At 49.3% G+C, this 12,858-nt stretch overlaps 1 protein-coding gene across 1 annotated transcript in view; it reads left to right on the plus strand.

Annotated features, from left to right (window-relative positions):
- NTRK3 (neurotrophic receptor tyrosine kinase 3) overlaps positions 1 to 12,858 on the plus strand; it is a 455,727-nt gene that overhangs the window by 129,656 nt on the left and 313,213 nt on the right. The window lies entirely within an intron of this gene.

The following is a 12,858-nucleotide window of genomic DNA, read 5'->3' on the forward strand; positions in this document are numbered from 1 at the left end:
CACCCACAGCTCTCAGTGGCTTTAGTTAGAGGTTTCGGTGTTCAGCACTTCTGCAAATCAGGCCTTAGGCGTCTCAAGATGAACACCCAGAGACTATATTACCATCACTAGGGGACACTTCAGAAAATTCAGGCCTTCACTTCTTGGGGAAGATAATGTGGGAATATGTTTTCAGGTGGTGTGGGACCCCAGCTCCCTTTCTGTGGCATACTGTGTGTCCATAACTGGACTGCAGGGCCAAACCTGATCACGTGCCTTATTGGTTTCCTGATTTGAGCCCATGGTCAGGCAATGAACTGGTCAAATTCTCAGCTTTGCATCTGCAATCCAACTGTTAGCACACAGTGCAGGTGCACAAGGGGAGCCACGGGGCTGGACACCCCCCCTTATTGTTTCACTACTGTTTTGACATCCTCAGACGGCAGGCACTAAAGCAGAAATATAATGACTGTATTTCTTGTTACGTACATGGCAACACACTGGCTGTCTCTAGTGCTCACCGAGGCTTCTCTAGACAGCAGTGACTGGACTTGTGAACTGTGATGTAATGGCTTTGTGATATGGGAACTGGAAATAAGAAAGAGTTGGCTGTGTGGGGAAGAAATTGAGAGGGGATAGTGGGTGATGTATGGAAAGAAAATGGCTAATGTGGAGATGGAATAGGGACACCGAGACCATTTATACTAAATGCCTTTCTGAGGTCTGTAAGCATCATTCCTGTAGAGTTATCCCAGTGACCATGGGCACCTAATGACCGTGGCCAAAGAGCATGGTCCCATTATGTTAGGTGCTTACAAAAGAATGTCTTTGTCCCAGAGACCTCAATGTCCACTTCTGAGTCTTCATCATCTTTGCCACTAGCAAACCACCCTCGCCTCTGCTCATGATAGCCCCATAACACAGGAACATCAGAATCACTTGACTGGATTAGACCTATGGTCCATCAAGCCCAGTGTCTGGTCTCCAACAGCAGGCAAGACCAGATGCTTCCTAGGAAGGTGCAGGACATCCCACAGCAGGTGGTTAGGGATAACCTACTCCCTCCCCTTCTTCTTTTTGTCAATTTGTTCTTATAACTCTGGAGATTCATACTATCCGTAAAAACACTGGATCCTCTTCTGAATCCTGCTTGGGCCCATTAATATCTTCTGGCAATGAGTCCTCCAGGCCAGTGGGGTATTGTGTGAAGAAGTATTACCTTTTATAAGTTTTGATTTTGCCACCTTCCAATTCCACTGAATGTCCCCTTGCTCTTGTGTTTCAAGACAGGGGAAATAGAAGTTCTTCTCCAGACCATTCAGTATTCTGTGGGCTTTACTATGTCCCCTCCTATTCCTCTCTTCTCCAAGGCAGACCGTCTCAATCTTTTCAATCTCTCTTCATATGAGAGATCTTCACTATGCCATGATTCATTCTCATTGCTTTTGAATCCCCTCTATTTCCTTTCTGAGATGGGGTCACCAGACTGCATGCAGAATTCCAGGTGGCAGCTTAACAGCAATTGATATAATGGTGCTATAATCTTTTCCGTACTATTCTGCAACCTATGCCTTACGGCTGCTAACATTTTTGACCACTGTCTCATATGGAGCAGAGGCCTTCACAGAGCTGTCCCCTGGGTATTCATTTTGATGACCAGTTCCCTTATTCTTTAGAATCCACTGAAGTGTTTGAGTTGTTCCAATTAGTCCCTCCAATGTGCAGTCATTTGCAGTTGTCAATGCTGGATTTCATCTCCTTATCATGGACTTCATGCTACACTGTTTTGACCCATGTGATGTGATTCTTACCAGGATTGGGCTCCAGTGAACCCATGTGCCGTCCTTACCAGCATAGCCTTGCACCCAGCCAGACATCGGCAGTGTTTATTACCTGATACCCAACCTTACAGAATTATGTGTAAGCAACTGCAAAATGGTGAATCTATTTCCCCAGGCTTATTGTAAAGCAGGGCTGCAGGCAATGTTCTACTTGTAGATATGGAGAGGACAATGTTTTCATCTTTCTCTTGAAAATGGCATTTTTCAAAGTTTCCATGCCTGTGTACGAGCAAACGAGGCTTTAATTTGTGGGTTCTCCATTTCCTCTTCATGCCTGCTCAAATTTGAGTCCATTGTAATTGGTCGTGTCACTGGAAATTAGAGCGGATTGTGTGATTTCCTGCTCTGATTTCCATTTATCATATTTGGTATGTGTCTTTCTCTGTCTCAGCACATGTGGGAGTAGTAGCTCTGCACACAGCCATCTCCCTGCAGCCCTACCTGCTTTCGCAGCGTGGCTTTCCTGGAGGATGCGTAGCTGGGGAATTCTCAGCCAGGCAATCTGAGAGGCCAGTGAAGATCTGAGCCCAGAGCGGTGGGAGCCGCTCTCTCCATGTGGGTGGAGAAGCTCATCTGCCCTGTGGATGAAATAGACATCTCTATGGGTGATGATGACAATGGTGATCAAACCTGGCACCTCCACAGGGCTTCTATTCTTCAGAGTGCTTGCGAAACTCACCAGCTAATCCACACAATACCACTGTGAAGCAGAGAACGTTATCCACATTTTACAGAGATGCTGAAGTCTCTTATCTTGGGTGCCCAACTTTGGATAGCGAGGGCTTGTTTTTAGGGGCACTGAGCACCTGCAGCTGGCACTGAAGCACTTTTGAAAATTAGGGCCATCGGTGTCTCATATTTGGGCAACCAAAAGCCAGGGACTTGAAATTAGAAGCCACGGTTGAAAATCGGGCCCCAAGTAACTTGCCCCAGGCAATAGAGAGAATCAGTGTCAGAGCCAGGATTAGACCTTGGGAGTTTCTGGCCCCTGGTCTGGCACCGAGACCACTAGACTGTGCCTCTCAGTAGAATGTACAGGGCTTTTGTCTCCTTGCAGAAGTCTTTGGCATACCGAGTGGGACCTTCTAGGGGGACAGCAATCACCAGCGGCTACAGAATCTCCCTTGTATCTCCAATGGTCTGGTACTGCAGAGCTGGTGCAAACCTCACGGGATCTCATTCCACAGTCACGCTTTTCTTCTGCTAACGACAGCAACTGTAAGGAGAGAGGAGAAAGGGTGCAAACCCATTTGCCTCTGTCTCGGCCACTCTGTCTTTCCACCCCAAGAACCTCCTCAGAAGAACCATCCCCAGGGACTATGGTGCCTCTTGTTTGAAAAGCCTGTAGTGGGTGGGGAGGGAGCAGGAAATACACCATGGACAGCGACTTGCAGCAGGAGGCTCAGTTCCCTTCCACCCATCTGCAGGCAGAGTCCCTGATTCCTGTCCTAAGAACCCTGCCTCTCCCTGGGGACAGGCTGTCTCCAGACCAAGCCCGCCCCTGTCCTTTTAGGCTCCTTACAGCCCCTCATTGTAGTCTCCAGAGCAGCAGCCCCCTGCTCCCCTGGCCTGCCGCCCCATCCCCTGGACACAGTAGGGCGAAGGGAGGCGGAAGGCAGTGTAGGGAGCTGGTGTCTTGCTTGACCTCTCTTTGAGGTCACCATGAACAGCTGCTGGGATGAGCTGAGCTAGAGCCAGGAGCGATTCTGCTGTCTTCCAACCTCCCCAGCTGCTTAGACATTAACCCTTTGTTGCCTGCCTCCTAGTCTGATGTTTCCCAGGAGTGTGATTTTTCCCCCCCCTCCTCCTCCAACCCTCCCAGGCAAGGGTGATCTCTTTGCAGGAAGCTACCTCCTTTTGCTACACGTGGGCTTCTTCTGCCAAATGCTTGAAAAGAGATACAGACATCAGATCAAAAGCTGCCTGTTCCCAGGGCTTCAGGGAAAGAGGAGCTTTGCTTCAGTAGCATTCCTTTTGATGCTTGTGTGAGCTATATGGTCTGGGCAAAGCCAGGGAAACAGACGCCTCTAACTGTTTTTATTTTTGATACCTCTCGGTCGCACCTCCCGGTGACTCAGCAGGGAACAGTCTCCCCTGGAATCAGTACTGACCCCAAAACCCCAGCATGGGCCCAAGGGGGTGCTGTACTGCAGGGAGTGGCGAGCGGGACTCGGAGTCAACTGATCCCAGTGCCACAACGCAGCTGTAAGGGGTATTGTGCTGCAGGAGATGCCAGCTTTCAGATGAGATGGAGAACTGACGTCCTGGCCACATGTGGTCATTAAGAGCCCAGGGCACTTCCCCTAAGAATTGGGATGTTAGACTTCAGTGAACTGGCCAAGTTCCAATTTGGGAAATCACCTTCTTCCCTAAATTTCTCTCTGTAGTTTCAATCAGACATAGTATTCTTCACTTCCCATCCTAAAGTGTTGTCCAGTGTTGTTGAACAGCTGCTGCGTCCCACCCCAGACATGGCTGCATTTCAGTAATGTGCAAAGTGATACTTCCATATATCCTGTGTTTGTAAAGTGCAGCTGGGTCCTTCTGGATGTGAGGGGTTGGGGAAATGTTAGGTCATCGTTATCAAATAGCTTAGTAGGGTTCTGGTAATAGGGGACAGGGCGAGGCACGTCTCTGGGGTTGCTGAATCAATGTGAAGATCAGAGGAAGGAGGGGATGCTAGATCTTATAAGGACGGAGCATATATTGGTGTCCTTACCTTAGTCCTTAGTCCATCCCGTGCTTTGCCATTCTTGCTTGTCAACTGCCCTTCTCTCCAAATCTTCCCATTTCATATTGAGATGCTTGATGTTGTTCAGAACTGTTCATTTCCATGTTATTCGCGGTCTTCTGCTCCTTCTTCTTGCGTTTTCTGGCTTCCATTCAAGGGCGGTATTTGGTAAGCATTCTTTTTCCATTCTCAGCACATGTCCCAGCCACTGAGGTCTTCTTTTGTAGATTATTTGTGAGCGGGTGCCTTGTCCAGTCATTTTTCTGACTTCTTCATTCATCTTCCTATCTCTATATGTTATTCCCAATATTCTTCTCAGACATTTGTGATGAAATGCATCCAGCTTTTGCGTATCTTTCTTGGTAAGTTGCCATGTCTCACTGCTATATGTGGTGATGGTGATAACAATTGCTTTGTACACATTCAGTTTTGTCTTGAGGGAGATGTTTTTGAGTCTTCCAAATGCAGCGTTTGCCTTCCCGATTCTTCTTATTTCCTCAGAACTAGTACCATCTTGGCTGATGGTACTTCCAAGATACGCAAAAATGTCCACCTTCTCCAGTTTCTCTTCTTCAATTTTGATTTCTGTCCCTACAGTTCCCATTAACATGACTTTACATTTCTTTGCATTGTATCTCAAACCTATCTTCTCCATTACTTCTTTTACTTGGTTTGTGCATTTCTGTAGTCCATTGGCATCTTCATTGATATATTGGTGTGCTAACCCTTTAAGATCAAAGCCTCTTGGGAGATTGTGACTGTAATTTTCCCCTGACCTGGGAGAGGTGTGGTGCATGGTAATGATTAGGCTGAGGCACCAGGAGTAATAACCTTTATCTCAGAACCACTGGGGTGGAGGAAATAGGGTGACCAGATGTCCCAATTTTATAGGGAAAGACATGCTATTCAGGGCTTTGTCTTATCTAGGTGCCTATTACCCCCCACCTCCTGTGTCGATTTTTCACACTTGCTATCTGGTCACCCTAAGAGGAAAGATTACATCACGGAGAAGAGGGGACAGCCGGAGTGTATGATATTAAAGGAAACGATGTAATCAAAATGAGAGAGGCAAATGCTCATGATACAGCCCGGCTTCTGGTGTCCAAGACCTGACAGCTAAGGGAACAATCATGGGACATAGAGCTTTTCATCTCTAATCAGTTCCAATCCAGCCTATCTTAGTAGTGACTGAAATCTTTCTGCCCAGTGCCACTTGGGTGGCTTGTCTGGAACGAGTACTTGATGTCTGGCTTTCTCCTGGCAGACAGATGCCTGTGCAAGTCCAGCTTGAGAGTTTATGGTATCTCCTGCTGTGGCCGTTGTGGACGTAAAGAAGATGCGTCCCGCCCCTGGCATGTTGGCCTGAAAGTCCTGGTCAGCAGGACTGTTCTGAGTGGTTAGCAGCCTTTTGAGTCTAGGTTGTCTGTGCTTGGTTACAAACTTGACTCTTTCTCAGATTATAGCTGGGGGAGGGGCACACCAAATAGTCTGGGGCTGGATTGGCTGCTTCTGTGAGGGTGGATGTGTGTTTGAGAGGGATAAATGAAAGTTCTTACGGGACTCGATTTTAGACCTGAGTGGCTCACTGAGGTTTTGGTGGCACTTGGTCAACATCGGGCAAAGCCCTACAGTTTGAACCCGTTTCTCTCTTGGCTGAGAGAATCTCATGGGGTGTCACTGACTTCATTATTCGTGGAGACTCTCAACACATGCCTTAGGGAAGGCAAGATGCCAGCATGTCTTAAAGCAATGACTGCAAGGCTGTGCTCAAGAGATCACCTCTTAATTCTGACAGTCGAATCAGTTTTTGCCCTGTCCCTTGGCTCAGGGAGAAGTATGGGGTGTAAGCCACACCAACAATCCTTGAAGTTCTCAGATCTTCTCGACTCCCTTTTTGGTCTGGTTTCGGGCCTGTGTGTTATGGAGACTGCATTGGGTTTGTTGGGTGATGACTTCCGTCTGGTGAAGGACACACACCAAGTGTCCACGGTCATTCCTTTAACTGTCTGCAACCTTGGGGACACCGACTGAGTTACTGACCAGGTCCTGGCAGAGACACACAGAGAGCAGTGATCTCTCACCTGCTCCAGATGCCTCCTGGGAGGTGCTGCAGGAATGTTTCTTGTTCCATGTGTTTATTGAGGCCTATAGGAGAGATGGTGAGGTGGGGTGAATCACAGCGGAGCCACTGGTATGCTCTTTGCACAGAGTTCTTATGTCTCTGTTTTGCGGGCACTTCTGAAGCACAGAACAGATGGATTCCTCCACACACCCCTGCAAAAAACCCCTGGCTCCTGGCAAAGGGGGATGCTCCTGCTTCACCAGTTATATTTCTTCCCCTGCTTGAAATACATCTCTGAGTGTTAGTTTTCTCTGTTAGCTGCAGAGAAAGCCAGGGCTTCACACAGAACCTTCTCATTAGCTGCTGAAGCAGGGCCCACCTGGCATGGCAATGGCAGGACAGGGAGCGGGAATCTCAGCTCGGAGGTACCCTGCACTAGATGGCGGGCCCTATGCTCTCACTCAGAACCGCCTTTGAAGCAAGAGGCCCGAGACCTTCCAAACTTTCCACAATTCTAAAACTCTCCTTTGCAGGAACGCATTCCTAGGGATCTGGGGAGTTCTGCAGCCATATGAGCGTGTTGTCAGTGAGCTTTAGGGAAAGTGGGAGCTGCAGTAACTTTATCAATTCATTATAGAGGAATTGAAAACCTCCGCATATAGATTTACACTCCATTATCATGCTAACTCAGATATAAGCCCTACTTTCCAGGCACAGAACATCCTGGCTGCAACTTGGGCTTGAATTGTAACAGCCACGAGACAATAGCCAGGAGCTGCTTTGGAAAATGTAGGACAGCAGGCAAACACGCTGAGAGCCTGGGCTGCTTGCAGTCATCATGTGGAGCGTGAGTGACAGGGGAAAGGGCAGAGACGAATCCTACCTACTGCCTGGGGTTGCAGGGGGTGGGTTCACAGGCCTGCGGCTGCCTTCACTGATGCTCTGTTGAGTTCACACCTGCCCACGGTGAATCTGGACAGAAGTGATGGAGATAGATTCATGGTAAACGCCTCCAAGTAAGGGAGAAGTTATGGCTGTGGCCTTGTGCTGTTGATACTTGGCCCTGTTTGCAGGTTGAAGGGGGTGAAGCATAGACCCTGTATCTCAGCAGCATAGGTGCTTGCTTGCTTTCCCTCCCCCACTTCCCTCACTCTGGGGTACAATACTTGTAGAGGCGGTGTACAGGTGGAAGCATTGGGGCGGGGGCATAGGGAAGAACCATTTTCTCTGACTCACTCCTTCCACCAGCAGGCTCCCACTCATCCCCATGTGGCACCAGTCCCCTCCCCTCTTCCAATCCTCCCCATGTAAGACAGAAAAAGCTCACTATTAAGGATTCTACACCCAGCCCCTTCAGTTACAGGCTGGGGAAGATCCCTGTGCACACTTCTGAGTCCCATGTCAGAAGCAGGGAGGGCAAGACTTGCCATTCCTGATATATCTAAGGAACAGTGAAGATGCAGGGGAAAAATCTTGTCCAGCCACCTTCTTGCCTCACAAAGAAGCAGAAAAGAGCACAAGTCCGGTTGTTTTTCCCCCTTCAAGTCACTTCAGTGCTCTGTGACTCAGTTTACCAATCTGTCAGATGGGTATGATATACAGTCCAATAATGGGGATACATTGCAGGGGAGCTGTGTGGATTGGGTCATTATTGCCTGGAGAGTTCTTTGAGGTCCTCGATTAGGAGGTGTTAGAGAAGGACAAAGTCAGCATTGCCACTAATGTCCGTACAACGCCTCGAGATGGGAAACTCTGTCGGAGCTAAGAATTAGTATTATTTACACTTGCAGCACTACACGCCACAGTGATAGCACAGAGCTCCTCTGCAGCACTTTATGGCCCAGGTTTTAAAATGATCTGTGAAAAATGCACCGGCGCGACTTGGCTATCGAATCCCTGCGAGTGCACAATCAGCCACGGTAATTACATGGTTATTCTTTTGTTATCCCTTGTGACCCAAGCAGCCAGTCAGAGTTTGGGACCCTGGGGTTGTTTCCAATGAAGGAGACACCGATGAGGCACTTCTTTGATGCAATCTTTTTTATTTACCAAGAATATACAAAGTCCCGTTTCCCTGAACACAGGAGGAATCAAATAATGGGAGGCAATGTCCTTGCTCACAGGTCCAAGGTTCTTTTAGCTGGCACCTCCACCCTAAATCTCTCTCTAGGCTTCTCCCAGGGCCACATCACACTTCCAGGCTGTGTCTGTCTCTGTCCTGCTTCTTCCTCACCACATCAACCCTTGATTAAAATAATACTGAGCAAAATCCCTCTGCCCACACTGTAAATTCCTGATCTCATTCACGTATGCCATTGCTTTGGGCGATGATGTACGCTTAACTGCCCCAATGGTTATATTAAATGAAGGGCAGTGGTTAAACCTATATTATTATTTGCAGGACCGTAGTGCCCATGTGTGTCTATCTGTCCAGGTGCTTATATGAGCTCTCCATCACTGAAGTAGCTGAGCAAATGGTCACCCAGACATCTAATTGGACTTTGCATGCACAATCACTGTGAATGCCCAGGGGACTTGTGCATACAATAAAATCTGGCCCCGTGTTTTCAAAGCACTGTGCAAACATTGGGATAGATTCGCTTCTGCTTGAAGGCCCCAGCTGCAGGGGAGCCCTCTCAGGAGTAGAGGAGGCACAAGAGTGCAAGTGGCCCTCATACCTGTTGTGCCCAGAGCCATCTGGTGCAGCCCTAAAATGGGGTGGGGGCAGCTAGGAGAGGGGACAGAGCCAAGGAAGGCCCCTGGCAGAGGTGCTCCCTGGGTCGATTTGGTGGGATTCTAGTGGGGCTCCGCCCCTGGCTGGACACTACTTGCCCTCCTGTAGGGGTGAATCTCGCCTCTGGTGCAGCTACCCACATGGGCACAAGGAGCGTACATTGGAGCCCCCGTGGGCCTAGCCATGAATCAAGCCCACTAGCTAACACATACGAGCCCAGCCCTGAATCCCTTACTCAGCTTTGACTCCCTCCTTCCTCAGCGAAAATACCCATGAGAATTTTGCCTGGGTAAAAAGGTCAGGACTTGGCCCTGTAACTGTAGACCCAGACATAGAGGTCCCTATGCCCGTTAACCCCACGCACGCGCCCGCTCTTGGAGCAGCGCAGCTCTGGGGAATACTAGCTACTTTCCAGGTCTGACTGCTCCTCTGCACTTGCTAAGCTGAGTGACATGCCTGTCCCCTCCTTTTCTGGTCATCCTTTTGTGACAGATGTTTCTCCTCTCCTCCTGTCTGCCCCAGATGCCAGGCAGCCCTGCTTCTTGGCTTCTCGTGTCTCCAGCCCAGCATATAACTAATAGATCCCCTCCTCAATCCCATTTTGCTGTCATAATTAAGCTTATTCTGCCATATCCCCTCTTGTTCCCAAGCAGCTCTCCAAAGGGTCTTTGGAGGTTTCTTATTTGTTCTAAATCCAAGTATCTCTCTCTCTCTGCTTCCAGAATGTGCGGAGGAGAATTTAAACAGGGACAGGGGGTGTTAAAACCACAATGTTTCTCTTTAAAGCGGGTCTGCCACCATGGGGCGAGATGCTCGTGCATGAGTCACACCCAAATGCTAAGCAAGATCACAGCTCCTTGGAATACAGAGCACCGGTGGGATCTGCGAATCTATTGCTCTGAAAGTGCAGGTGGCAACAGGTGGGTAGCCTCCAGATGCTGCTCTTGTTCTGTTTGGCATAACTATCCAAGAGATGTGCCCTCAAACAAAGGGATTTGCCATCTCCTCCTGCTAGATCCTGCAGTGATGTCCTCTTACCAGAGGCATTTCCATGGCAACACACTGTGATATCACAAACGCAGGCAGTTGACCTCATGACAGGGTCCAGTAGAAGGAAACCCCCTTGGTGCTAATCTGCCACCCAAAGAAGCGTTGTTATATATTGGGTAACAAAACACACAGACCTGCCACTCCACTGTTTGATGGAACCCACCCTTCTGGTCCCCCAGCACAGCTGTGTGTCTGCACGGGAGCCTGCTGTTTGTTTAGGGCAGAGAGATGATTTTTTCCATGCAGCGCCAAGCATGCTGTCAGCACGCAACAGATACATAACAAGAAGCATGAGAAGCTGCGTTCCAGAGGCTGGGAGGAAAAGAGGAGTGGCTCTCCTTAAATATATTGACAGATGTAACGAATAATAAAATGACGTTGCCGATCTCTAGCCTCTTCAATATCTGGATCTCAAAGCTTTTCCTGAACAGGAATGAACAAATCCTCCTGCTTCCCTGAGGTGAGTCACGATCATTATCTCCTTTTACAGATGGGGAAACTGAGGCACGGAGGGAGTCTGAGCAAAACTTTCAATCCTGGGTGCCTGAAGTTAGGCACCTCAATATGTACTGAGGGACTGAAATATGTGACCTGATTTTCAGTGGTGTTGAGTCCTGACAGCACCCACTGAAGCCAGTGAGAATCGGGTCACTTTTATTTAGCTGCCTAGCTATGGGTTTAGGAGTCTATCTTTAGTAGGGTGGCCAGATATCCCGATTTTATAGGGACAGTCCCAATATTTGGGGCTTCTTCTTATATAGGTGCCAATTACCCCACACCCCCGTCCCGATTTTTCACTTACTATCTGGTCACCCTAATCTTTAGGTACCCAAGTCTGAACATTTTGGCTTGAGTATCTTGCTCCAGGCCACACAGAGGGTCGGGGACAGAGGAAGAGCTCAGTTCTCCCAATTTTCAGCCTTAGCTACGGGACCATCCTTCCTCCCACTCAGGAAGACATTACAGCAAATGGACACCAGTACAACTACCCCTGATGACAGGCGGTAGAGATGGGAAAGCCCCGTTAGGTCCCATCTAGTCCATCTGCAGAACCCGGTAGGATCCTTCCCTCTAGGCTATTTACTAGATCTTTTTGTCCAGTCTAGGACAACAAACAAATGCCTCAGGAGTGTCCAGCGCCTAGCACAGTGCGCGACTGGGCCTCTAGGCGCTAAGAAATAACAGGGATGCTTTTGAAGTTTGATCCCAGCTGACAGCCCCACTTCAGCTGCCTCGCTGATATGCTGTATTAACTCTGGGCTTTGAATGGCAACCCCAGCCCCCTTGTGTGGCTTGCACGAATTGCTGGGAATCCTTCGTGAAAGATGCAGGTCAAGCTGCAGCCTCTCTCTCCCCCTTGCTCTTCCTGCTGGCCTGGTTTGACTGCATGTAGCTTCGGTGCGTTTATTTGCCTGCTGCTAAGCTGCCTCCCTCCCCGATCGCGCTGCTTTGATTCAGTAAACAGCCAAGACTTCCAGTGTCCCCCCCCCGCGGACTAAGCAGCGAGTCCCTCTCCCTGGCAGCGACCCGCCTGAGATAGCTGGAGTGATTCACCTGTAATTCCTCTCCTCTTCCCCACCACCCGCCTGCCGCTCGGCTCCTTTATCATCATGGTGTTCTCTGTGCGGAGGAGCAGAAACAAGAAACTAAAGAAAAAAAAAAAGCACGTAAAAAAGCGCTGTAGAAGAGCAGAGCAAATTAAGCAGCCCCCGGATCCGCTTGGGTTTGCGCTTGCCAAAAATGCACCATGCATCTTAATTCGCTCTGCTGCTCAGCTCTCGCACGCGGCTCTCCTGGTGCCATTTCGGCGCTCCCAGGCCAGCCTTTCCAACACTTCATTCGTCTTCGGGTGTGTGTGTGTGTGACGGCAGAATCTGCTGGTGCAAGGGAGCGAAAGAGATCCCCCCCCCTTGCCTTGCAGCTCGCCGGGCAGTTCCAGACGATCCACTGGGTCCCCGTTGCATTGTTCCCAGCCGCCTCTATTTTGGCGGGGGTGCATTTTCTCGAAAGTGCTTCTTGGGCGCTCTCCAATCTGTTTTACACCCACCCCTGGGAGCTGCCTGTTATCTCCCCGGGATCCTGAGCAAAGAAACGCCTAACCCGGAATCCGCGCCGGGGTCAGGCTGCTCGGTTTCAGTGCGTATCTTTCCGGCGGGCTGTCCGGATTGCAGCGGAAAAAAAAAAATAAAATAAAATAAAAAGGAGAAAAAGAAAGTAAAAGCAGCGGGAGACCATCTCCCCTCCCCCTCTTCTCAATTGCAATCCCAACTGGAACTTTCCCTCTTCCAGCCGGGATGCCTTTCCTCCTCTCCAGTCCTCAGCTTTGATCCCAGCCTCTTCTTTTAAGTGGAAGGGGGTGGGGGGTGGGGATCCTTTTTATTGCAGAGAGGGAAACACGCCGAGACGGGGTTTCTTTGCAGGCATTTGGGCAATCTAGCTCTACGGATACGCATATATTTTT

The sequence above is a fragment of the Lepidochelys kempii genome, chromosome 10, assembly GCF_965140285.1.
Source record: "Lepidochelys kempii isolate rLepKem1 chromosome 10, rLepKem1.hap1, whole genome shotgun sequence".
In the NCBI taxonomy this organism is placed as follows: domain Eukaryota; kingdom Metazoa; phylum Chordata; order Testudines; family Cheloniidae; genus Lepidochelys; species Lepidochelys kempii.